Genomic DNA, 26,645 nt, shown 5'->3' with positions numbered 1-26,645 from the left:
TTGGACCATCCTCATTCCTTCGAAATTTGTAGCACTTTTACACATGTTTAATGGGGCAGGGGGGGGGGATCACTTGGTTGTCTGCTACGCTATTGTGAGAGGGCTTTGTTGAGTGGCTTCATTTGAAGATGATACATATTTGATCATTAAGAACTGTCTCAAACTCTGCAAGTTTTGCTGGATCCATTGTACCGCTTTATTTTGATCATTCGTATTTGTTTTTGAAACAAATGTCTTTATTTGGTGTTTTTTTTTATCTATCATCAGCACATTACAGATTTTTTGGGATTTGTTGATGTCTTATGCCAGCTTATACATTTACTTATGTGTTGATGGTGTGGAACAGTCTGGTTGTAGTTTGAAGATCCGGATTCAAATATGAAGGCACGACCAACTATTATTGCTACCAGGCAGGCACAGCTCAGGTCATACATTTTGACTACAGAGTGGTCTTCACCTAGGACTGCAGGCATCATGTGCCTGGTGTGAAGGATCCTCCCAAAGTAAGTTGGGGGAGGAATGAGAGGGGAAGGGGATGGTTTGGCATCATTTGACTGCAATGAGCAGATGGTGAGACAATGTCGTTTTCATCATTGCCTTGTGTGTGTGTGTGTGTGTGTGTGTGATGGGGTCTGGTCAGTTTAATGGGTGGATGGAATGATCTTCAAAATTGAACAGTTATTAATTAATTTTTGGTTTATGGTTGAGGTTTATGGTGCATTCACTCATAGCTAAGATGGTGTCAATGCGAAAAGACGTTTTACATTATATTTGAATCGTCATTTCAAATCAAACTATTCTCTGATTTCATGAAAATTGTCTTAATGATGAAGATTCAGACTGATGTTTGCGTCCCCAAGGTTGTGGCCAACCTTTTAAACAAGTGGAAATGATCCCCACTGTTTGCTGGATGATCTTTCTAGGTCTAATCGGTGTTGGCCTGGTTGATCTATGAAAGCAAATGCCTTCAGGGATGTCTCAATGGGAAATAAAGTCTGTGTAAATATGTTTGTATGAGAAGTAAGAAGTGCCTATTGTACTATGGATTGGTTTTCCCAAAGGAGGTAGCCATCTGGAGCTATTTTTCCATGAAAGGCCCACGAGCGCATATATAATCAAGCTAACCACAATGCCTGCCAGCTGCCCCTGATTGTGAATCATTCATTGCATGGGCCACATCAGCTTTGAAGCCACCCGAACACAGGCATTTCACCAATTGGAGCTCATCGGATTGTGACTTAATATTTTTAATCAAATGACGTTTCGACAGAATACTATTTATGTGACACAATGAAAAACTAGTCATTTGAATGATCAGTCAGTCTACCTCGGTATGAAAACCTTCTTTCCCACGTAGGTTAGCAAACATCCCTCAACATTTAATTGAGGACGTTGAGTGTCCTTATTTTTGCGCCAATGCAGACCGCATCTAGCCCTTGTAAAGACTAGTCTTTCCATCATCTCTACAATTGTGACTGCGACTACCAGGATAGCAAAATGGTGCTCTCTTGCTTTGAAGGAGGGTGCTGCCCCACACTCTGAAATGTCGCATCACCCTCTTTTATTTCAACACCACAATGTACCATGAGGTTTACTGGAGACTTTGAAGTTGACGGAACACAAGTCTCTCAACATTTGCTTGAGGAAATTAGTTGTTCAAAATTGAGAGACCTCATCAGCGAAACAAATAAATAATGGAACATTGCATTGGTTGTTGTGTCGGGGTGATTGTTATCCTGCTTCACAAGGCTCTGTGTTTCATCAGAAGTAAACTAATGCCGTGAAAGCATCTTCAAAAAGGAATCCTCATACAAGTCAATAAAATGACTTTTGGTAAATTTATTTGAGAAATCCGAGTGTAGCGCTGATATTTATTATAAACTAGATCTAATTTCAGAAAAGACCTCATTTTAAGAAAATAAGAGGCATTTTGAGGAGATGTTGGTAATATGCTTATCTAACCTAATTAAGGGTCACTGAATCCCAAAATCGACGTTACCAAACTAAATTTTGAGGTTAAAGAGGTCAAAACATCAAAGCAAAATGGCTGCCAAAAATGAAATAAAAACAAGTCTGGAGACGGCAATGGTTCACGAGCGGTATTTGACGATGTAGATTGTTTCAGAAGTCAAGGATGAGACAATGTGATAATGTTTGACCAAGTTATAAAAATTATCAACATGATGTGGTACGAGTGACAGGTTATGAGCTGCAAAATGTTGAAAACCGGTTTCGTTCAACAACTTTCAAATTTTGACCTTTGCATAACCTTTAAAGGTCACAAAACAATGTTCTGGACATTAAAATAAGGAAACAGGATACGTGCTATAGCTTATCGGAGATTGTTCGTCGAAGAAGGTCGAAAACCCGGTTCGAGTCCCACAACTTTGAAAATCTGACCTTTGTGAACTTTGAAGGTCAAAGGTCAAGGATTATGACCTTTAGTGCAAAAGTTCCTCTGGAACATTCCAGGAACAAAATAATGTCAAATCGGCTATCTGGCATTTTGCACTCCTCGGATTATCCATACTTTGATGAAATCAGCGTAAAAACAAACTTGAAGGGGGCGCCACGGGCAAGGTGTTCGAGATAGAGCAAAATGGTTTCAAGGCTTTAGGTGGGGAATGATCTCAAAGTTATGCATAAAAAATATTGTCATCCCAGCTCTCAAAGTTTGGGTGGTCATATGATTTTGATGTCAAAATTCGCAATTTTATAAGTTCGTGACCTTGACCTTGGGATGAAAATGAAAAATCGAGCTCCGTGGGTCTATGCAGGTGCCATTGGGATAACCAAATACCGAAACCCCTGCCAGATTCGACAAACCCCCTCGGAGAAGATGCAAATTGAAAATGGCTACCCCCTAAAAACACGTTTTTTCGGCGTGGCTCCACCCATAATGGGCACACCACGCCCATTCTCAGGAAAACACAACGAGATCATGATATAAACCTCCCACCAAAATTTTATCAGGATCGGATCAAAACCCACGGAGCTATTCTCGGGACAGACAGACAGACAGACAGACACACAGACAGACAGACACCAATAACGAATATAGTGGTCACTTACTGACTCATGAACTTACTCACTCGTGAACCAACTAGATTTTGACACAATACCTACTTTTATTGAATATAATATTAACAAAAACATATACTATTGTTGTGGGCCGGGGTTCGACGGCGATAAACGAACACTACGTGGAGCAGTGGAGTCGTCTCCCACCGAACACCCGGAACTTAGATCGTGACTCTCGGATAAGTCCGAGAGTTCACGGGTCCCTTAGCGGACCGTGGTTGCCAATATTTTGACGGCGTGGGGTAGGGTTAATTGCCGAATTTCAATATACCTAAATACCCACATCGTCCAACTACCGGGAAAAAACCACACCCTCGACGGACCTCGGGCGGAACGGGCCGTCTACCGAGCCCGATCCGGGTGTAAACCGAGCGGGGATTACCAAGATCCGTCGGTCCAAATGAACAATTTACCGGCCCGATCGGAATCACTAATTCTCAAGTCCAAACCATGCTGGGTCAATCAAAGAAAGGACAGAAATGAACTGGAACATTTAAATAATTATTTTATTTACAGGAATAAAAGAAAGGGACGAAGTGTCGACATATTCACGACTATATGCAAGCAAATATTTACAATGATCATAAACACTTAAATAGTTTTACTTATAGGATGGCGCCACAGACAGACACACACCCAAAAGGAAAAGGACCCAATTGGTCTTTATTTGACCCTCGCAGCCAAGGGGATAGTCGTGCTGGGGGTCAGAGTTCTGTCGGGGTACCTGACTGCGTTCGTGCGGCTTGGCCCGCGACTGCATGTGTGGGGCCCGTGGTGCGTGGGAGCTTGGATGGTGAATAGCATATCCAGGGTCGCTCCTTGTAGAAGACCAGCGGAGACTCCAGGCTTTTGCGCTCCAGCAATGACGACAGCGCACCCAAACTGCCTTCCAACAACTGCTCCCTCCAAAGAACTTCAAAGAACTCTCAAGAACTCACAAGGACATGCAAGAACTCTCTGAACTCTGAACTCTCTGAACTCGAACAAGCACATGAACTCTCGACACACACACATACACACACACACACACACACACACACACACACACACACACACACACACACACACACACACACACACACACACACACACACACACACACACACACACACACACACACACACACACGGTCACGTCGTCCTTCTTTGACCGCTCTGAGTGGGGCGGGGCCTTGGTGGAGCTGACGTGCTGATCACCCTGATTGGACAGGGACCTCCATGGATCCGCCCTTTCTGGGCGGGGTTATGGCCGAGCCGGGAAAACGCCATCCCCTCTACATGTGTCTGTACCCCTCTTGCTAGAGAAACAACGATTTTGCCTCGTGGTGTTGAAATGCAGACCAATTCGAGGAAGTCGAATCAAGCACGCGAGGATCTTGCCTCATATGCTACAGCCGCGAGGCGAGGGTGCAAGCACTGAAAGACACTATGGGCGCACGTGGAGGGGATCTGGAGATTTAAATAACCTAACTATAAAATAACTCACAGCGCACACATGAAATTCTCATTGGACATAGGGGATGGATTATAACTATAAACACATACTTATCAAAATAACTGAACTACCTGGAGTCTGGCTGTTTGTGTGCAAAAGGCTTCCAGATTCGGAACACTATTTGCATATGCAATATCACAATGGGCACTTTCTGCAGAATCCAAGACACTGTGTTCAGCACAACTTTTGGCCCACCCGACAGTATCTTCGGCACTTGCTGTGCTGTACCCCAGCACAACTATGGCTCCACAGTTTCAATGGCCTATAATCCACCACTAAAGCCAATCGAGACAATATGGCAGTCACATATTCTGAATGTAGAAGCAATCATTCTCATCAGCCTGTTGTCTACATCCACAAGCAGTTGTACATGGTAGCTTTACTTTTCGACATTTTCAGCACAGGGTTCAGCATCATTAGCAACAAGCACATGATACAATTTCCAAACAAGAAAAATAGCAATCAGAGGTTGCAGACCCTCACCAGAACTTATTTTGTGTCGTGCGCTGTGTGGTGTTTGTGTCCTGGTGTGTTACATAATTAATAAGACATAACCAGAACTGCCACTTTATAACTTCTGGCAGCGATGACCGTGTACCAAGACGTCCCATTTTGATGCAACCCCACTTTGATCGGACACCTGACCCTGACCCCTGACTTTTCTTATTATTATTTAATTGAATTCAGAATAGAATTAAAATAAATTCAATTCAGATCAAATGGAAGACCAAATAGGTGCAGGCGTGCATTGGAGTAATCAGAAGGAACCAAAGCAAGCAAAAATAAAATATGAAGTCATCAGTAGGAACCTGAATAGGATTTGCATTTCAGCTGCTACTCCTCTACCCTCAAACCCACCCAGACACAGCCAAGTGAGCCTTATTAAAAACAAAAACAAAAAAACCCACATCAAAATATTAAATAATTCTGGCTGCCAGACCATGCGTCCAATCAAGTAGAAATTTAAAGCATGTATTCCACATCAATACTAGATAAGAACTGTGACGTTTGACGTCGATTGAATATGCGGTTGCAGAGAAAACATTATTTAATATTTTTTCTTAAATCCAGTATGGCTGCCAAACCATGTGACATCAATTATTCATTAACAACCTTGTACACACATGCTTTGGGGAACATTTTTGGGAAGTTTCCCATCGATCTGTCCAGCTGTTCTGTTAAAAAGATTTTTGATATGTTTTTGGGTAAATACAATATGGCTGCCAAACCATGTGACCTATGACATAATATGCATGAACCTTTTGTTCCTCATGGATAGCGGTCATCTGTGTAAAGTTTTACCTCAATGTGTTCAGAAATTTCAGAGAAGATTATTTTTGAAGGTTTTTTTTTTAAAGCAATATGGCTGCCGAATCACCTGACTGATGACATCATCAAAAAAGGTGTGGACCATTTTATCCCAAAATCACCCACAAAATTTTCATTCTGATCGGATGCAGCGTTCTACATATGCAATTATGATGTCATAATGAAGGCACCCATGATGTCATAAAAATTCACACTCATTCCCCATGAGGAGTACTTGCTATGTGCTAAGTTTCAACTTTTTTCCTTGTTGCAGTTTCAGAGATACAGAGGTACAATTTTTTTTTCCGTTATTCCAAAATGGCCACCACGCCACATGACTGATGATGTCACAATCATTAAAATATTCGCCATGAATAATTGCACCAATGGTGAAAGTTTCATCTTCATCTGACAAGCGGTTTAAGAGAAAAACACGAAAGTTCTGTGTGGTCAAACAAACAAACAAACAAGAAGACATCATGCAGAACACGATACTTGCAAAATCCTTAAAACAAATTTGACCTCAAAAATAATTGGTGGTTGAATTAAATGACCAAATACGCAACTCCTCTTCAAATTTGAAGTGAATCGGATGAAAATTGACAATTTTAGAAATTCGGCCAATGTTCACCTTTTGGCCTATTTTGACATCAAAAATAATTGGCTGCTTGAGTTCAGTGACCTGACATATATATCCTCTTCAAATTTCAAGTCAATCCGATGAAAATTGAGGATTTCAGAAATCTCACCGAAGTTGTTGACCTTTGGCCTGTGTTGACCTTTTGGCTTTTTGACCTAAAAAACAATATGCTTCGTCCTTATCACACACTCTACCATGTGGTTAAGTTTTGTGAAGATCAGTTTAAAATTTTGACCTGTAGGCGATAAATAGACAGACAGACAAATATCGACAGAATAACAAAATCGACGAACCAATATACTTGAAAAATCTTCGATTTTGCAAGTAACAAACTGACCCAAATGCAATACCCTCTCCTTCGGCGAGGGTAATAAATATCGTAACATAAATAATATGACATGATCATTACATTGTTATGGAAGTTTTGTAAATCACACTCGAACAGCGCAGCATGTCACCAATATTAATTTTTGATGCAAAAACCCAATTGTATGGTTTGCTAATTTCACTGCTCTGTTTCAAACAAGCCATCTGGAAATGAAGTCACACCTACAGGCTTTTCAGGAAGACAACATACCACGAAAGGCCCTTATGAAAGAAAGGCATCCTGTCTACAAGAACAGACCAGCATGTTTGTTTTTTTCCCCCCAGATATTCAATTACCATGTGAGATGTCGCAGAACAAATTGCTGTCAAATGTTGCCTGGGTGGGTGAGTTCATTCAATTTGAATTTGAAATGAAATCATATGGTACCAATTTACTTTCCGGAAGAGACACGGAGGCTATTTAGAAGTTTCTTTTTCTCTCACTCTTTCAGACTGTCTGTCTGTCTGTCTGTCTCTCTCGTCTCTCTCGCGGCAACCTTTAATTTGGCAAAATCTACAGAAACATAAAAACCCACAGTAAATCTTAACTAATCTGACACTGAATGTGACATTACAGAGAAGCAGAAATAAACGTCGAGTCATTTCTTATGGAAGCAACACTCACTTCAATATTGCACTTTTGGGTTGTGTTAACAGTTACCAACTGCATGCAATCAAATCAAGTCAGGGCAAAGTTTATGGTTTTGGGAAAAACATTTGTTATTCCCGTGCTTTCAAAGAAAAGTGGGAATATTGTGATTGTCTCCGCCGTCCGTCCGTCCGTACGTCTGTCTGTCTTACCTTGTAACTCCTCCTACACCGTTTAAAACAGGAACTTGAAACTTTGGGACATAGTAGATATATGTATGGGGAAGTGCACAACACTTTCTGATTTTTGATATGACCCCTTGGGGCCGGGCCAGAGGGGTTGGGGTCATGGGGGTCCATTAAAAAAAATTCTCTTATGGCTTTTTTTTTTTAAGTGTATTTACCATTGTACATGGTAAATTCTTTTAGAAAGAACTTACTTATGTGGCCCCCATGAGTGACAAACAGTCACAGGTTTTACTGTATTTATCCAATTGATTATGAATAATTATAATTAATATTATACACAGTTCATTCCTATTATTAAATTGATGCACAGTTCTATATTGCTGGACAGTGTTAAATTAATGTTTCATGAAATGTTGACATGCTTGCAATCACTTCTGATTTAGTAAACATAGTAAGTCTTTGGTCATAAAGCACATCAAATAGAAAAGAATAGTCAATCCATTTTGCAAGACAAAATTTCACCTAGCATTAATGGGACAAAGCAGTGTGCGTGGGAATATGCAATGGTGTGCCATCAACAACGTAGTTCTAGTTTAAGTTTAACATCAGTCCAATTTTTCAAAACCATTGGGACCATACTTTGTGCAGAGCATCATTGCTACCTAAGCAGTCTCCTGGGCTATGAGGCACAATTCTGGACAGGTCATCACTCCAACACAGGATACTTAAATGGCTCAATGAGTCCAGCAAGCTGATACTCATTTTCCAAACCTCAGAAGGATGACAAGCTGTGTCAACCCCATGAAGTATTAATTCAACAGCCACACAGGAATTGAACTCAGGACCCTAGGATCCCAGGTAGGATCCACAAGCCCACCATAACCATTAAGCCAACACCAGGCATAAAACCATTCTGAGCCCACAATAGTTATGGCCTCCTGTGATCCGTAAATCGTACAATTAGGGGCAGCAGCTCGGATTCATAAACTACCTTTTGCCAGCAAACGCCACATTACAGACTGCCCGGAGGTACACGGAAAAGATTTGGTTGCATTACATGTCCCTATTCCTCCTTCTCCCAGCTATATAGTTTCTTATGCATTAAAGGAGACATTAAACATTTTTATATGAACGAGACCATTACCTGTACAAGACTTCTTGTTAAACTGCATCTGTCAAATGTTTTTCAGAACTGGCACTTGGGCCCAATTAGAAGGATCAACTTCATGGAAGACCATTGAACACAGGAATGAATGACAAGTTTAAAGAAGAGACCATTTGGCCCATTCACCTACTGGTGAATGCGATTGAATTACAATGAATTTTTAAATGGATCATCTCTGAATTTAACTTTCACGAACTGCCTTATTCATTCCCTTCGTATCACTGAAGAACAGTGCTGAGTGAAATGTATGTAACAGCATACATTATTTAACGGGGCTATCGGTTTTCTGCTCTCAAGCTTTGTGCAAGAGACATGGAGAATTATTAAATTAATTCCATTTAATCAGTTGAAGTTATTTATTTAACATGATATAGTGTTGTACAATGGTACCCCCATCTTACAGTGTGCTGGAGCAATAGATAATATAACATGAGGACACAATGCAAGAAGTGAACAACAATTTTTACAACTCTGATAGATGTCCAGTATTCATCAACAACTGTTACACAAACATACTGCTGATCAACGACATCCAAATGATAATAAACATACATATGGTTAGCCAGAATTTACAATCACCCCATGATTCTGAAAACCTTGGCAGCTTTTCTACCCTATCATATTTCCCTTTCAAAACAACAGCAAAAGGAAGCAGTTTCAAGGTGGTGAAATCCAACCCATCCCATGAGTATGGCATTGGATGTCATCACAAGAGGCTGGTGTAGGAAGCCAGACCTGCTGATAGAAATGGATGGTGTGCACAAATAAGACAAGGTAAACTCTACAGTAAAGATTCTTCATCTTGAACAGACACCCACCCACCAGTGACATGAATTTCCGTGGCGATTCGTATTCAAACATTCTTAAAGCAACAGCACCTGGTAAGCATTTCTTCTCTGAACATAAAGCTACAAAGTTGACGTCACATGGAGACACAATCAATGCTCCGGCATTTTTGAGATATCGTGCACATTATTGATGTTCTTGATTATACCAGAATGGCTAAACCTAATGACACTATCATTAGACCTTTGGCCCAGACCTCGGTTAGAAGAATGAATTACTCGTCCTGGTGGTGAAGGCAAGTGTCGATCTGTGTCTGCGGACAGGTCGAACAATGGATGAAGTCAATGCGACATTGATTGATGTTTGCTAACTGCCATTGCAAGCGAGGAGAAGCTGACGTTTTGTGTGTTCACCCTTCGTTGGTGCAAAATTCACACTCTTTTGTACTGATAAAATGTTAATGCCTCTTGCTTGCCAATTCCATCCCGAGTTCCTTCTTAAAACGTCAACCTCTTGCTTTCTATGGTGGTTAGCATATCTTGATCAATGTCCTATTGATTCCATCCCTAATTTAGAACACATTGAAGTTGAAAATAAATGGAGGAGAAAAGTGACATTATTCAAGAGGAATATTAGTTTATATAGTTACAAAAAGTTATAACAACAACTGAAGAACAAAAAAGGGAGGGAGGGGGAAAGGAGTAATGAACTAGAACGGCACTCGGGAGAGTGCATACCTCCGCCAGGCTGAACAGTTTATTTACGTTTTGTGTCCCACACTCCCACCGATAGACCGGATCTGAATCCGGACCTGAACAAAAATCGAGTCGACTTGTTCTCGTCAGCGAACCAACTCATCCACCAAGTTTTTCATAACTTTTCGAAATATCATGCTATACGTATATCGTTTTTGGCCCCATCTCTCAATTGTAGAGCATCACTTAAAATAAAAAAAATTTTAATTCCCGGATCTGGATCTTCACCAAAAATGAATCAATTTGTCCTCATCACATAACCAACCTGTCCACCAATTTTTTTTTTTTGAGACATCGTGCACACAAACAAATAGACAGGGGTGAAAACATAACTTCTGTCCATTGCAGATGGCGGAGGTAATAAGCTCGTGAATAAGTGGGAAACTCTAGAATGTATCATTTTATCCACAAAATATTACAACAGCAAAGGAAACAATGAATTAAGCATTCTTGAGCTTGTTCCTCACAAATGTTCAACAGGAGGGTGCAGAGGTGGCACACTAATCTTTGGTCTCGACTTGATTCTCGACCCAACTATAAACAGAAAGATTGCTGAATTGCAAGGAGGGCAATTCTTCGAAAGTATGCCATCCTTCAGAGGGACATTAAACTGGATATCCCATCTACTAGCATTAACTGATGGACGTTAAAGATCCCAAAGAGTTGTGAGTTGCAAAGAGTTGCGAGTTATGAGCAAGATACAAGTAACTGGAACCCTGAACAAGTTAAAAAAAAAATCGTACCACCTTCAGTCGAGCACCCTGTGATGGAGTGGCGACTAATATGGATATCTTAGGAGTGCTTGAATTAGCTCAAGAAGAGGCAGAAGAGCATAGGAATTGGGTCGTTCGCCGACGTGTATTGAGAATCTTCAAGGATAGATACAATCCTATCTGGAGAAGTATGACAGCATCAAATTTGTCTGGAGTTACAGACTCTCGAAGGAAACATTTCGTTGGTTGCTGAATCTAGTGTAAGATGACCTGGATCAACCTACGATGAGGAGCAATGCACTGAAGCCCCTCCAACAATTGGCTGTGGTGCTGCAATTCCATGCAAGTGGACCATTTCATTTGGATGTTGGAGATATGCGGGGTGTTTCACAGACGAATCAGCAGCTTAGATGCGCACAACTGAAGGGATGTTAATCTCCCTTCGTAAATTGCTATTTAAACAGGTGATTAGCTGTGCGTGTACAATGATGTTTTTGTCAGCATTTTTAAGGGTTAGGTGTATGTTCACAAGACGCTCGCTAAATGCCTTTTGTAAATTCGGCCCTAAATGTTTAATACTTCCTCCAAATTACACCATCCATAAACGGCATAAACAGACACTTCTCCAATCTTGCTGTTATAAAAATGAGAAACACCCACTTCCTACCTGCTCGATCAATTGTGCCCATACCCATACAACATCAAATGCATGCCATTATATTTGGTCATGTGATACACCATAAGTGGAAGCAAAGCTCCATCAGCCAACTTTTGTTTCTGGATCTTTTTGCTAACAGACATTGATGGACAATTTCGTGACTTTTCCTGGAATTGTGGCTTTGGGGTACATCTGTATGCAATTATATATAAATGTATATTGGGTAGTCAATCTAGTCTACCCTTATTATCAGTATTTCCATCGATATGTTTGTCTGTCTGTCTGTATGTATGTCTGTTCGGTCCAGTGCTCCGTTAATACAATGGCGATTTCTATGAAACTTGGTTGGAAGGTTCATACCATGACCTAGTTGTGTGCAAATGAGAACCGTTGCTATGGACCCATCCGTTGCCCATCAACGGACCTTTGAAATTTTCAAAAAAAAAAATCTCAAATTTATTTTCTCGAAAATCAAAAATCAGCCCACGCGTGACTATGGGCAGTACATTCAGCCATATTGTCAAAAATTTCCAGCTGGATGCTATGAAAACTGTCGGAGAAGATAGACTTTGAATGAACACTGGTCAAAAACAATAAAAAAACGAAGTTCGTTAGATCTCAGAGACTATGAGTCAGGTCAAGTATGGGAGCATGTGCCAGAACAGCACGTCGCTGCGTACACTTTCCGCCGGTACTCCAGTGGCCTCCGTCTGGCCATCCGCCAGGAAGATGCCAGGCCCATCCCCATCTCCTTGAGATGATGGTCAACCTGTTGCAACCATGAGGCACGTGGTCGACCCACTGGCCTCCTCCACTCATGAGACTCCCTCGCTGAGAGAATCTGGTGAGCAGGATCAGAGTCAGGAAAACGAGCCACATGTCCATACAGCCGCAACTGACGCTCACGGACTATGCAGGTAACAAATCTCATCCGAGTCTCTCTCAGCAACCGCTCGTTGGACACAAAATCCGACCAGCGATAGCCAAGGATTCTCCGAAGAGACCTGGTACCAAAGGAATTAAGTCTCCGTCTCAGATCCTTGGTCAGAGTCCAAGTCTCGCACCCATAGAGCAAGACTGGAAGTACCAAGGACCTGAAGACTCGGACTTTCGTCCTCCCGCACAGGTACCGGCAGCGCCACACCCCATGATCCAGTGAATCCATGACTCCCCAGGCCCGACCCAGACGTCTATTGACCTCTGACTCGCAGCCAGCAGAGACATGAATATCACTGCCAAGGTAAGTGAATCTCTCCACGACCTCAACATCCTCACCACAAACAGACACAGACAGGACAGCAGCATCCAAGATGTCACCGAAAGCCTGGATCTTAGTTTTGACCCAAGAAACCCGTAATCCCAGCGGCTCCGACTCCTCATTCAGCACCTCGAGGGCCCCCAAGAGGATGTCTAAAGTCTCCGCAAAGATGACTGCATCATCTGCAAAGTCAAGGTCCGAGATCTTGACATTCCCAAATGACGCACCGCAACTTGATCTCTCCGACATCCTCCCTAGAATCCAGTCCATACAAGTGCTGAAAAGTGTGGGGGCAAGTACACATCCCTGACGAACTCCAGTAATAACTGGAAATAAGTCAGAGATGGTACCACCACACTTCACAGCACTCTCAGTACCAGAGTAGAGTTCAGACATCAGATCGATCAGTTTTGGTGGCACCCCACGAAGACCAAGAATCCTCCAGAGGACATCCCGATTCACTGAATCGAACGCTTTACAGAGATCAACATAGGCTGCAAGCAGCCCCTGCCGAAACTCTCGTCTGCATTCAGTGAGGACACGAAGTGCAAGGATACGGTCGATCGTTGACCTCTTTGGTGTAAAGCCTGACTGCTCTGGACGCTGGTGCTCAAGCAGATGGTGGCGAACCCTATCGAGAATTATCCGAGCAAAGACCTTGCCCGGCACTGAGAGCAGCGTCACCCCTCGGTAGTTGTTGCAGTCTTGGCGATCACCCTTCCCTTTCCAGAGAGGGACAACAAGGCCCCTCTTCCAGTCAGTTGGGATGATGCCTGTGTTCCAGGCAGAGCACAAAACTACATGCAACGACACGAGTGCAGCATTTCCACCAGCCTTGAGAAGTTCGGCATGGATGCCACAGATCCCTGGAGCTTTGCCCCGTTTCAACTGGTTCACCGCAGCCCGTGTTTCCACAAGCGTAGGTGGACCACAGTTGATTCGAGGGTCAGCAACAGGGATTGTAACACCCTTGATGTCCAACTCGACAGTTGGGGGATCAGCCTGGTACAACCGCTCAAAGTAACCGGCCCAGCGGGCCTTCACTTCAGACTCCTCTGTCAAGAGCCTACCACTTTCTGCTCGAACTGTAGTGCTCCGAGGGATGGGTTTGGATGAACGTAATGCGCGAATTCCCCTGTAAGCGGGACGAGAATCACCTGTCCACAGGTGATGCTCTACCCCCTCACAGATTCCTCGCACATAGGCCTCCTTGTCCACCCTCAGTGCATGTACAGTTTTACGCCTCAGCTCCCTGAACAGCTCAACTCTGCCATTCAGCCTGCCCCTGCGACTCTGGTCAATGGTATCCAGTGTCCCTTGAGAGACAAAATTCTTCTTTGCCCTGCGGTGAGCTCCAAGGCATCCACCGGCAACATCAAGGACGGTGGTCTTGAAGGCGCTCCACAACTCTTCAGGACCCCCCAAAGCACCCAGACCCCCCAAGTGTCCACTCAGCCTGTTCGCAAACTCCTCAGCTACTCTCTCATCCCTGAGCTTGGCAACATCCAGCCTCGGCTGGGATGGTACCATTCTCCAGGATTTAAGGTGCAGCTTTAGAGTTGCTACAACAAGCCTGTGGTCAGTATTGAGGAACTGAGCACTCCGGTAGACCCTGCAGTTCTGGATCATCCTCCAACGACCGTCAATGAGGACATGGTCAATCTCCTTTGCCACACCGCCAGCATTGGAATACCAAGTCCAGCGATGAGCTTGTGGGCGCTGAAACCATGAACCAGCCACCCTAAGTCCATGACTTCTTGCAAAGTCAAGGAACTTAGTGCCATTCTGGTTCATAGTTCCTGACCCATGGGGACCAACACACACCTCATAACCGTCCCTATCAGTTCCAGTCGATGCATTTAAATCCCCCAAGACTAGAAGTGTATCTCGTCTGGGGCACTGATCAACCACAGACTCGAGTGTGGCGTAGAATGCATCCTTCACGGTGAGATCACTCGCCTCAGTCGGAGCATAAATAGAGACCAGGGAAATGACACCTAAGGAGTGACGAATCCTTAATCTCATAATACGCTCGGTGACCGGTGTTACCTCAATTATCATTGGGGTCAGCTTATTGGACACAGCTACAGCAACTCCTTGGGTATGGTAACCATCAGAGCGACCAGATATGTATATCTATGAGTATATCTATAGATACTCATAGATGTATATCTATGAGTCAGATATACATGAAACTGGTATGGTAGGTTCATGGTATGTCCTAGTTATGTGTGAGAAAGAACCGTTGCTATGGACGCTTTTGTTGGCTAGTCACGGCTGAAAAATGACTAAATTCGACTTGATTGACTACCCATGTCCGCCAACTGGCTTGTTTTTTTTATTTTCTAACTTTTGCCATATTTACATGAAAAATAACTTTTGCTGTAAACTTTTAAATAAAGAGCTCATTCTGTAATTACTAATTCTTGGTTTACTTGAGTCATTTCGCTGCTTACAGAATGCGGCACAATGTACTTCATCCAATATAAAAAGCTCAAACAATCCATTTCCATCCATCCACTGGGACTATACTCTGTGCAGAGTGTTGGTGCTGCCGAAGCATTCTTCTGGGCTATTGGGCACAATCCTGGATGGGTCACCACTGCGACGCAGGATGCTCAAATGGCTGAACCATCCCAGCAAGCTGGTACTTATTTTGCCAACCTTGGAAGGATGACAGGCTGAGTCAACCCCACCTGGTATTAATTCAATGGCGGCGGGATTTGATTTGAACTCAGGACCTTAGGATCACAAGTCCATCACCCTAACCATTAAGCCAACACCAGGCATAATCCACTTCATCAAGTATATAAACCATATATTTATTATGTCTGTACATTGGATGCACCTGAGTCATTGCTTGCACTTTGCAAGCATGCCGCACTGTGTGTGCGTGTGTGTGTGTGTGTGTAATATATATATGTATATATATATATATATATGTATATGTATATATATATATGTATATGTATATATATATATATATGTATATATATATATATATATATATATATGTATATATATATATATATGTATATATATATATATATATGTATAGAAAATATATATATGTATATATATATATATATATATATATATATATATATATATATATATATATATATATATATATATATATATATATATATATATATATATATGTATATATATATATATATATATATATATATATATATGTATATATATATGTATATATTTGTATATATATATATATATATATATATATATATATATGTATATATATATATATATATATATATATATGTATATATATGTATATATATATATATATATATATATATATATATATATATATATATATATATATATATATATATATATATATATATATATATATATATATATATATATATATATATATATGTATATATATATATATATATATATATATATATATATATATATATATATATATATATATATATATATATATATATATATATATACACAAATGAAGCCCAGGAGGCGTGGTTTGGTGCACTTATGTAGGTGATCCTAATCCGTATGCGTGAATATTTTCCTGCCTGCAGAAGCTGTCAGTCGCCGACAGACCGCCGATGAGTGAGGAAGTGTAAGTGAGCACCGTCGGATTTTCGTTTTTTGACAAAATGACAGAAAACCTTGAACAACGCTACTGCATCAAATTTTGTATAAAGCTTGGTGATTCCCAAGTGGAAATGATCCGGAAGATTCAACAGGCCTTCGGGAATGAAGCAATCGGCACCACACAGATAAAAGAGTGGTACAACCGCTTCAAAGATGGTCGCACATCAGTGGAAAGTGAAGCACGTTCTGGTAGGCCCTCAACATCCCGAAATGAGATAGTCATTGACCAAGTGAGGACCCTGCTGATGCAGGATCGTCGAATCACAATCAGAGAACTTGCAGACGAGGCGGGTGTCAGCATTGGATCCGTTCATTCCGTTGTGACTGAGGATTTGGGCTTAAGGAGAATCTCAGCGAAGTTCGTGCCAAACTGCGAACAATCGAGCAGAAGCAACTCCCTTTGGAGATCGCACAGGACATGCTGGAGACTGTGAACAGCGATCCCAACTTCTTCAACACAGTGATCACTGGCGATGAGACCACAGTGATCCGTCATTTTGTCAAAAACGAAAATCCGACGGCGCTCACTTTCACTTCCTCACTCATCGGCGGTCTGTTGGCGACTGACAGCTTCTGCAGGTGGGAAAATATTCACGCATATGAATTAGGATCACCTACATACGTGCACCAAACCACACCTCCCTAGCTTCATTTGTTTACGCACGAAAAAATAAGGTTGGATACTTTTTGAACACACCTCGTATATGTAAAAATAAGTATAGACACACACACGAATCCTCCAATGCTCTTAGAGCCAAAGGAGCTGCATAAAGCAACCATGAAAGGCTACCCAAGATAAGCCCTTTGCTGTTTCAAATCCTTCCCAGAGGTCCTCCACAGCTATAAACACATTCACAAATCGTACATACATGAAAATCCCAATGCTCCACACACCCTCAGCTGCTGGACCGGTTTCCTCGCTTGTTGGCGAATCATCAGTGACAGCACAGGCAGAAATAAATACCACGAGGCTCCCAAGCATGTACGACATGTAAATGTCAAAAGCAGTCAACATATGAAAACAACATACTTGGCAAAAAAATATTTTTGCCAAGTAATGAAAACGAAGACCCACCCACCTCTCTCACCCATGAATGGATTGAATAACCAATTCTTTATTTCCTCCATTCATAGCAACAAAATCGTGAAGAAGGAATTTCAGCAGGGCATTTACGGAATAACAAATCAAGTAACTCATGAAAGAAGGCAATAGTAGAGTGAAAGCTTTGATGTAAGGCATAGAATTTAGAAGTTGAGAAAACAAATACAAATCACACAATGAAAGCCATTCAGATGGCATTATTCAAGTTTTGTTGTGCCAAATATCTCTGAGAAGAGTTGCGAAATGAGATAGCAATAAAAGCTGCCTTTCCTACTTCATGACAATGCCTGGCGGTAAGGTTTCCACTCAGAAAGCATTTTTTTTGAATCTCCCTTGAGTTGTCATAAAGTTGATAGTGATTGCCAGAGGCATAACATAAGCTCTCCATGACCCATATTAGTCAACTCTTTCAACTATTGATTTTAAACATTTCCATTATGAAGGGCAAGAGGATAAAATCGAATGTCCAGAAAGTCCTTCACAGTAGGCCTACTCTACACTTACAGGAAAAAGCTGTAGGTGGCCCTCACATTAGTTATTCTGGATTGTGTATCTCCAGGGATTCAATCACTCAAGTCTCTGTAATCCAATACTGATAATCAAAATAAAGACCAATTACTGCACTGTCATCCGAGGAAGGAAGCCACACATAACAATACACACAGACACAGAACTATAAAATTTATTGGATTTACAAATATCAATCAAGATGACCTACCTAGACAAAGCTGAATTTTAGAGTATTCATCAATATAGTGCCAAGGCTCACAGAAGAATTAATAGAGGTGTCTTCTGCTTTCATATGCAGCACATGGTGGTTAGCATCATTTGCTGGGCAAAAAACTGTGCTGCTGAAGCAGTGCCCCTGTAGATTAGAACAGGAATTTATCATTTGGCCAGGGTGCTAGCGTAACTCTCCTATTTATTTGTGAAAGACACTACAGGACCTTTAATGTCCACCAGCCAAAGATGTCAACAAGTCACCTGATCCAAGTCTCAAATCAAGTGTCACGTCATAATGTCATCATCATAGACCTTGGTTATGTGTAAGCCTTTAACACTCAAAAGGTTTGCACGAGTCATGAGCTGGTTGTTTATATGAGCTTGATGACTTTTTTGGGTATTGGGCAAATGACATGGAAAAAATAAAAATGACAAATTTTAATTGCTTTCATTCAAACTCGTTGACCAGACTCGGTGGTGTCATCGTTACATTTAGTGACCAAAATGGTTACATTCAGTGACGAAACTCGGTGACCAGATTCAGTCTTTTGCGTGTCATTAATCTTGGTGATTCCACAACGAATATGGAAGGTTGGTGATTCAAATGTTTATAAGCAAATAAGATCAGCCTCGGAATCCCCGACATGCTACTGATAATGAAATGACAAGGTTGCCACTTGCCAGATGCCCAAAAATATCGTAGTCGTACGATGATTCAACCTCTTGCACAATGTATGACCGATATTGAAAATGTACGATAATTCTGACATTTCTAAAAATGAAGTACTCGACCTTCACTTTTCAGTTTAAATTTCATAACATTTTTATCAATCTGCTGGGGGAGATTATGACCTTCTTTGTCACACCTTACGCAGCATTTTCACGCAGGTGTAACGTCACGTAAGCACGTGCACAGAGACCAAAGCAGTGTATACATCACTTCCGAAATCCAACTTCCAAGCATGTGGATTCGTGGACTGTGGACGTGCATACGTCAAGTTAGGGTTAGGGTATCAGTTTTGGCTAGAGTTAGAGCTTCACCATTTTGGTGATATTAAAAAAGAAAAAAATGACATCACAGTTTGCAGGTGAATAAAGCGAGTTTAAAAATGGTCGTATGATGATAGATGACAAAAGATAAACGAATTACAGCATAAATAAGGAGAAAAATTGATTATAGTAAACACGATTTACTCATTAAACAAGTGAAATCCTTCAATACAGCACGTGTGGTGAAGCAAATGAGTCCACTAATGTTATTGAAAGAACCACTTATCTCTTTGCCACCAATATCTGCCATAAATGTCAGTAAATTTCAACTACTAATGCATGACGAAACACTTGTTTATGGCTAATATTAAAGAGAATGATGGCATAAGAAGAACTTAGCTTTCAGCGTTCGGAGCGAAATGCCATGGTGGGCAGAAATGACGTCTTTCGTTCGTTCGTACATGAGAGGGGAGCGTTTCTTGTTTTTTTTCTGTCAAGCAATAAATTCAATGGTTTTCACATATATACCACATTAGTTTCACAAATTTCCATTGAAATACTCAGGTATTTCCATCAATTGTCGCCATTTCCGTCGAGGTTACGCAGTGCCATCTACCGGACGGCCATCATTGGCTCACTTGAGGCACGTGGGGGGGGGGGGGGGACACCGGGGACATTTCAAACTCGGTGCAATTGTATGCAGCGCACGTGCTGTAATAAGCTATTGGATCATCAAAATATTGTCAGAATCCGTTTCCTCGACAAAAAGTGACCGAGAAATGTTTTTTAAATTATTAATTTATCGTTTAAACCAGTACTATCAAATATGCCTCTGACAATCCTGAGTTGATATTCTCTGTATGAGCGCTACTGCATTTATTGTGACATTTCAGTCGAGCCCACCCGTCCACAACGTGACGTCACAGAGTGATGAAAGTTATTATGTAACATCGCATTTGTCTCCTCTTTCAAAAACTACAATAAATTCGCCTTTAATATTCAATTTATGGATGTTTTGATTGTTATATTCTAAAGCAGTGCATAATATTGCAAAACATGCTTCCATTTTTTGATTTTTAAATTTTTTTAAAGGCTGTTTATAAAGCTAAGGTGTTACTATATAACTCTCATGCATTGATACGTCCATAAGGGGAAAGACTAGCACAGCAGAGGCCGTGTACAGTCAGGGAAAAACTAGGAAGTAACAGTTATGACTGTTTCTAGAAATGACGTTACAAATCGACGATGGTGGGTCGACGGTTGCAGATTGAAATGCGTTGCTTTGCACTGTGGGTTGATGCCGGTAAAAATAGATATATATTTCCCATGGTTCATGGGAATCATACGATAATTTTTTTGAAAATATGATAATTGTGCGGTTCCATTTCGATAATTTTGAGGTTCCAATATGATATTTTCACTTTTCAAATCTGGCAACCCTGCAAAGTGAAACACGCATGAACAGAGAGCAGCAGCAAGCTTTGAAGTGATGCTCAGTCTCGACGGTGTAATGGTAAGAACGTCCACTCTAAGTTCAAACCATTGTGTGTGTGTGTGTGTGTGTGTGTGTGTGTGTGTGTGTGTGTGTGTGTGTGTGTGTGTGTGTGTGTGTGTGTGTGTGTGTGTGTGTGTGGTTATTTTAGATCCATTATGAGCAATAAAACACGGTCTAAAAAAAAAAATCACAAAAGTAGCTAAATGGGTATGAACCGAGCAGCAACGACTCCATTTATGTCGAAATCAAAATCATATATATATATATATATATATATATATATATATATATATATATATATATATATATATATATATATATATATATATATATATATATATATTTTGCTACGAATTTCCGAATCGGATATGACAAATGCATACAAACATTTAGGTCCTCAGACAGTTATTTCCCTTTATGGATGTCCAAGACAGACCCATCCCCATGTCTGGTGGGATTCTCACTTTGATGCGTTGGGAAGGGTAAAGAATAGATTCATTTTCTCATGGGATGGCCTTTTTCTCTTTACTACAGACACATTCATACACGTGAGATAGCCGTTAGCTCAACAGAGGCTCACCCACCTCTTTCCATCGATGTCGACACCCACCTTTTTCCATCGACATTTGACACCCCATTCAGCAGCTCTATGGATGCTAACTGGCTCTTTTTCATATCGGACTGAACATTGAGGTGATAATTGTTGACGACGTTTTATGAGCGCTTCATGTTTTCGCTCGGTAATTCTGGCAAATGGCTACTTTCTGACATTCGTCCAGCACCACAAACATGGCATCGTAGGCCAGGAATGATCGCAAGACAGGTGGTTTGTCACGTGCAACGATGCGCCAATAGGCAAGGTGGATTTGGCTGAAATCTGCTTGAGGCTCCGCTCAGATGGGCCACCTATAAAAAGGATGGAAGGGCCGTTGTTTTCAGTCAGTTGGCGACAGTCAGTTGGCGATAGGTGTTTGCGGTTCTGACAGCTTTGAGAGTTTTGCGACAGTTTGTGTCAGTTGGTGACAGCTGGGTGACGGATATTTTCAGCTCGTCAGTTCCAGTAAGATGGTTGCTTCAGTCGGTTCCAGTCAGACGGTTGCTTCAGTCAGTTCCAGTCAGAAGGTTGGTGAGCTGGCGACACTTGATTTTGTGAAAGTTGGTGATGGCCTTGCAGCCTTACAGTTTCTCACAGCACCTCAGCACCTCACAGCTTCTCACAGCCCCTAACAGCTCTCCGTTGGTTGTGGCTTCTGGTGGCTCCAGATGGTGGGTGATGCACAGACCATTAATGCTGGTTCTGCTCAAGACCTGCTTTTGGCGTACCTGATTCTTGGCTTCCCTAGTTTCTGGGGGTGACGACGTGACGTCGATTTGTGTTCAAGCCTGTTTGCGAGTGGGTGCACGACAAGGCAGGGCGCTGGAAATGGACCAAGGCACACACACATTTCAGGACGTTTTATTTGACGAATCACGACTTCCATTTGGTGAGCGAGACTGGATTTCTCTTCCCCCCTGAATGATCTCCTGGGTCCCCTTGTCTCGTGTTTAATTGCTAAATAAGGCATAGTGATAAGCATCTGTTCTTTGTCCCTTTTTCTATCAATGCCTGATTAATTCTTTATTTGTTTGCGATTATTTTGATTGATTTGAATTTACTTATTTTCACCACAAGGAAATAAAAGGTTCTTCTTATTTATCTTTTCCTTATTAATAAATTCCTTGTTGACGTTCCAACCTGTCCATGCTTGTCCTTTCCTTCCATTGATCCAGCATTGTCCAAACTTAGGTAGACTGGGAGGGAATTACCAAACTAATTGACCTGTCATAGTCGGCACGCACCAGCAGTTAAACGCTCGGACGCCCAAATTAAGATCTAATCAATATAAGATTGGTGCTTTGCCAAGGGCATGCTCCCTGTTCAGGAAGCCACGTGACCTCCAGTTAAAAAGCAAAATTAGACGGTGGACACAATGGTACTCATGGTTAACCGATTGGCGTTCATGGTTCTAAAACAACCTACCATATCACGAAGTTAATTGTGAGCGGTGGCCCCAAGTCCGGCTCTTCCGAGGACAAACGAGGATTAACCCCCTCTACTCATTCATTCAATGAAAAAAATCATTTAAAGAAAAAAAAAGAATAGCTCCAGCGAACTGTACTGTTGAGGTTGTTTGCATTGATCAAATACTCCCAAAGAGTACTTGACTGAATCAGAAATTGATTTTTTAAATAATTTTTTGTTGCCCGATTTTAACGAAACTTGATGCTGCACACTGCAGGAGAATGGTGAGTAAGTTGGCCAAAAAACTTTTGCGCTATCATGTACCGTTTTGGCTGTATTTCGGGAACATACATACATACATAAATGACGTTACAAATGACGTTACATACAAGATGAGGGTTTTAGTTATATATATATATATATATATATATATATATATAAATATATATATATATATATATATATATATATATATATATATATATACATATTCTTACGGTTGTGGGGGTAGATGGAAAGATTTAATAGGGAATTTAGCATTGTGTTGAGTTGCTTGGTCCGTGGACAAGTTGAAAGCATCTCGATGTAACTAAGTTCGGGAATCTGTGAGCTTAAGTGTTACGTGTAACGACACGAGGGGCGGTGCGGTCTTAATTAGCTTTGGGAGTGAGAATAATTTCCCCAGTACGTGATTGCCCTCTTTGATTTTCCTTATGTTTTTTTGTATTTCAAGCCGGGCAGTGAAGCTGGGAAACGCGTCCCTGAAACCACAACAACCAGGAGAAGCACTGCCTTCCAGTTGGGAGTAAATGAGTGGTTTCCACAATAACAAGGGAAACAAAATGGGATTCAAGATCTTTGGCCTCCACAAAAATACTCACAATGAAGGATGGCCAATGCAATAAAATGCCCACTCTGGCCAAAGCAATAAAATTAGCCTTTGCCTTTTTAATAAGATATTGTTGGAGATAGTGGTGCATTCATGCACGTGTTCACATGTTTACCCATAAAAAGCATATTCTTTGGCCTGACCTAAGATAACAGTGCCTCATGTAGCCAGAGAAACGAACATGCTTTTGTTCTTATGCCGGAATGGCTATGCTCTCATGAAGAAGCTTGGACATATTGCATGAAGGATTAAAAACATATCACTCAGGAAGATAAAATGTGGATCATGGGATTTTAACCCTTTCTCATCTGACCTTTTCACATTTGCAGAAAGCATTAAAAATAAAAATCCAACACATATTCACAATGACACAAAGGAAAGCTTCAAAGAAAGGTTTTGTGCCAGTTAAGTGTGTTCATTTCTACTTTGCCTTAACAGCCATTTTATGGATCTTGACAGCAAAAGACAAATTGGAGATGATGCTATAAAATGATCTAAAGACATTCAATGCCTTTAACTCTGCTAAAATACTTAAAAAATCCCTTCTGAAGACAAAAACTATAGGGGAGGAGACAGACATTTGCAAGCCTGGTGTTGGCTTAACAGGGTGGGTGGCTGGCATAAGATCTTAGGGTCTTGATTTCAAGGCCCTTGTTTCTCCGTTGAATTAACAAAAGGTGGGTTGATTTAGCCTGTCATCGTTCCAAGGTTGGCAAAATGAGTACCAGCTTCGAGGTAATAGGCGCACTGCATCAGTGGCACAGCCAAGCCTTCACCACCCACGGGGGTGGGCAGTGGTGATGGTGCAAGGGGGCAGGCAGTGGTGATGGTGCAACGGGGGCGGGCAGTGGTGACAGTGCAACAGGGGCAGGCAGTGGTGACGGTGCAAGGGGGCAGGCAGTGGTGAAGGTGTAAGGGGGCAGGCAGTGATGATGGTGCAATGGGGTAGGCAGTGGTGAGGGTGCAAGGGGGCAGGCAGTGGTGAAGGTGCAAAGGGGCAGGCAGTGGTGAAGGTGCAAGGGGGCAGGCAGTGGTGATGGTGCAACGGGGGCGGGCAGTGGTGACGGTGCAAGGGGGCAGGCAGTGGTGATGGTGCAACGGGGGCGGGCAGTGGTGACGGTGCAACAGGGGCAGGCAGTGGTGACGGTGCAAGGGGGCAGGCAGTGGTGACGGTGCAACAGAGGCGGGTAGTGGTGGAGGTGCAGCAGGGGCGGGCAGTGGCAGAGGTGCAGCGGGTTTGGGCAGTGGCGGAGGTGCAGCGGGTGTGGGCAGTGGTATAGGTGCAGTGTGTGCAGGCAGTGGTGGAAGTGCAGTGGGTGCAGGCAGTGGTGGAAGTGCAGTGGGTGCAGGCAGTGGTGGAGGTGCAGGCAGTGGTGGAGGTGCAGGCAGTGGTGGAGGTGCAGCGGGTGCAGGCAGTGGTGGAGGTGCCAAAATAGAAATTGGTAGACATTAGGTATAGGAGACAGTTTTTGTGGGCGATGAGACAATTAAATTTGTCTAACAGCTTGGTGTGAGCGATGCAGGGAAAGTTTACTCAGAGGTTTTGAAAAATCGATACAGGATATTTGGAAAGCGGCTGAAAGCAAAGGGTTGTGAGGTCATGTTTTCTGGGATCCTACCAAGATAAGGAAACAATATATAAATTATGAGCAGAGCAATAGATGTCAACCAATGGCTGGAAGAATGGTTTTGGGAGGAAGGTTTTACATTTAAGAAGCAGTGGGAATCATTTAAAGGACAAAGGGAGTGTTTCTGGAATGATGGCCGTATGTTAAATCGAAAGGGGGCAGCAAGGTTTGCAGTGGGAATTGAGGAAGGAGTTCAGGCTTTTTTATGTCAGTTGAGGGTGGGGAAGCTATTAAGGAAGGAACGGATGATGTAATTGTGATGAATTGGGCAAAAGATTGGCAGATGGAATTTCACCTGAGTAAGTGTAAGGTGTTGGGGATGGGAAAGAACAATGAAAATAGAGATTACAGGATGCAAGGGGTAATTTTGGAGCGTGTTACACAGGAGAAGGATCTGGGGGTGGTAATAGATATGGGAGGTAAGTAGGCAGCACAGTGCCAGGCAGCTATAGGGAAAGCAAATGAGGTTTTAGGTTGTATTCAGAGGGGGATCATTTACAAATCAAAAGAGGTGGTGTTAACTTTGTACAGGAATTTAGTGAGGTCACATTTAGAATATTTTGTACAGTTATGGTCACCACAGTTCCGGAAAGACATGGATGCCATAGAGAGGGTTCAGCGCAGGGCTACTCAATTGATTCCAGGCCTTGCTCGACTCAGCAATGAGGAGCGGCTGAAGGAGACAGGGCTTTATTCACTAGAAAGGAGGCGGTTACGAGGAGGTATGATGGATATGTTTAACATAATGAAAGGTATTGATAAAATAAGTGCAGATGAATTATTCAACAGAGTAGACAGTGATAGGACCAGGGTCCATAGCCTGAGAGTGAAGAAGAGGAGAGTTAAGATAGCAGTAAGGAAGGGGACTTTTACTCAGAGTGGTTAATGCATGGAATGGCCTACCTGGAAAGACAGTAACAGCAGAAAAAGTAGATAAGTTTAAATTAGAGTTCGATCCTGGAAGGAATGGAGATAGAGGGGTATAGGGATGTTGATAAGACTTTTTGGTAGTTTGAGCATTGATGGGTGATTGTGTGCACGTGTATGGAGTGCTGTTGGTCGGGGTCTTGCAAAAAAAAACTATTGCATTCATTAAAAACATTTTTTGCATTTTCTTCCTTGAATCCTGTGTCGATAAAATAGTATGGTGTTCGCGCAGGCATGATG

The 26,645-nt window shown here is 41.9% G+C and overlaps 1 protein-coding gene and 1 long non-coding RNA gene across 9 annotated transcripts in view; one reads left to right on the top strand and one right to left on the bottom strand.

Annotated features, from left to right (window-relative positions):
• Positions 1-26,645, bottom strand: part of LOC147029619 (poly(rC)-binding protein 3-like) — a 481,413-nt gene that overhangs the window by 145,738 nt on the left and 309,030 nt on the right. The window lies entirely within an intron of this gene.
• Positions 366-9,508, top strand: LOC147029624 (uncharacterized). The gene is made up of 3 exons (XR_015055967.1): positions 366-503; positions 7,175-7,230; positions 8,857-9,508. It is a non-coding gene; the product is annotated as an uncharacterized LOC147029624 (long non-coding RNA).

The sequence above is a fragment of the Eptatretus burgeri genome, chromosome 3, assembly GCF_056783735.1.
Source record: "Eptatretus burgeri isolate ZD-2024b chromosome 3, Ebu_testis_v1, whole genome shotgun sequence".
Taxonomy (NCBI): domain Eukaryota; kingdom Metazoa; phylum Chordata; class Myxini; order Myxiniformes; family Myxinidae; genus Eptatretus; species Eptatretus burgeri.
The sequence above is the reverse complement of the archived record's forward strand: the minus strand, read 5'-3'. Positions and strand labels throughout refer to the sequence as shown.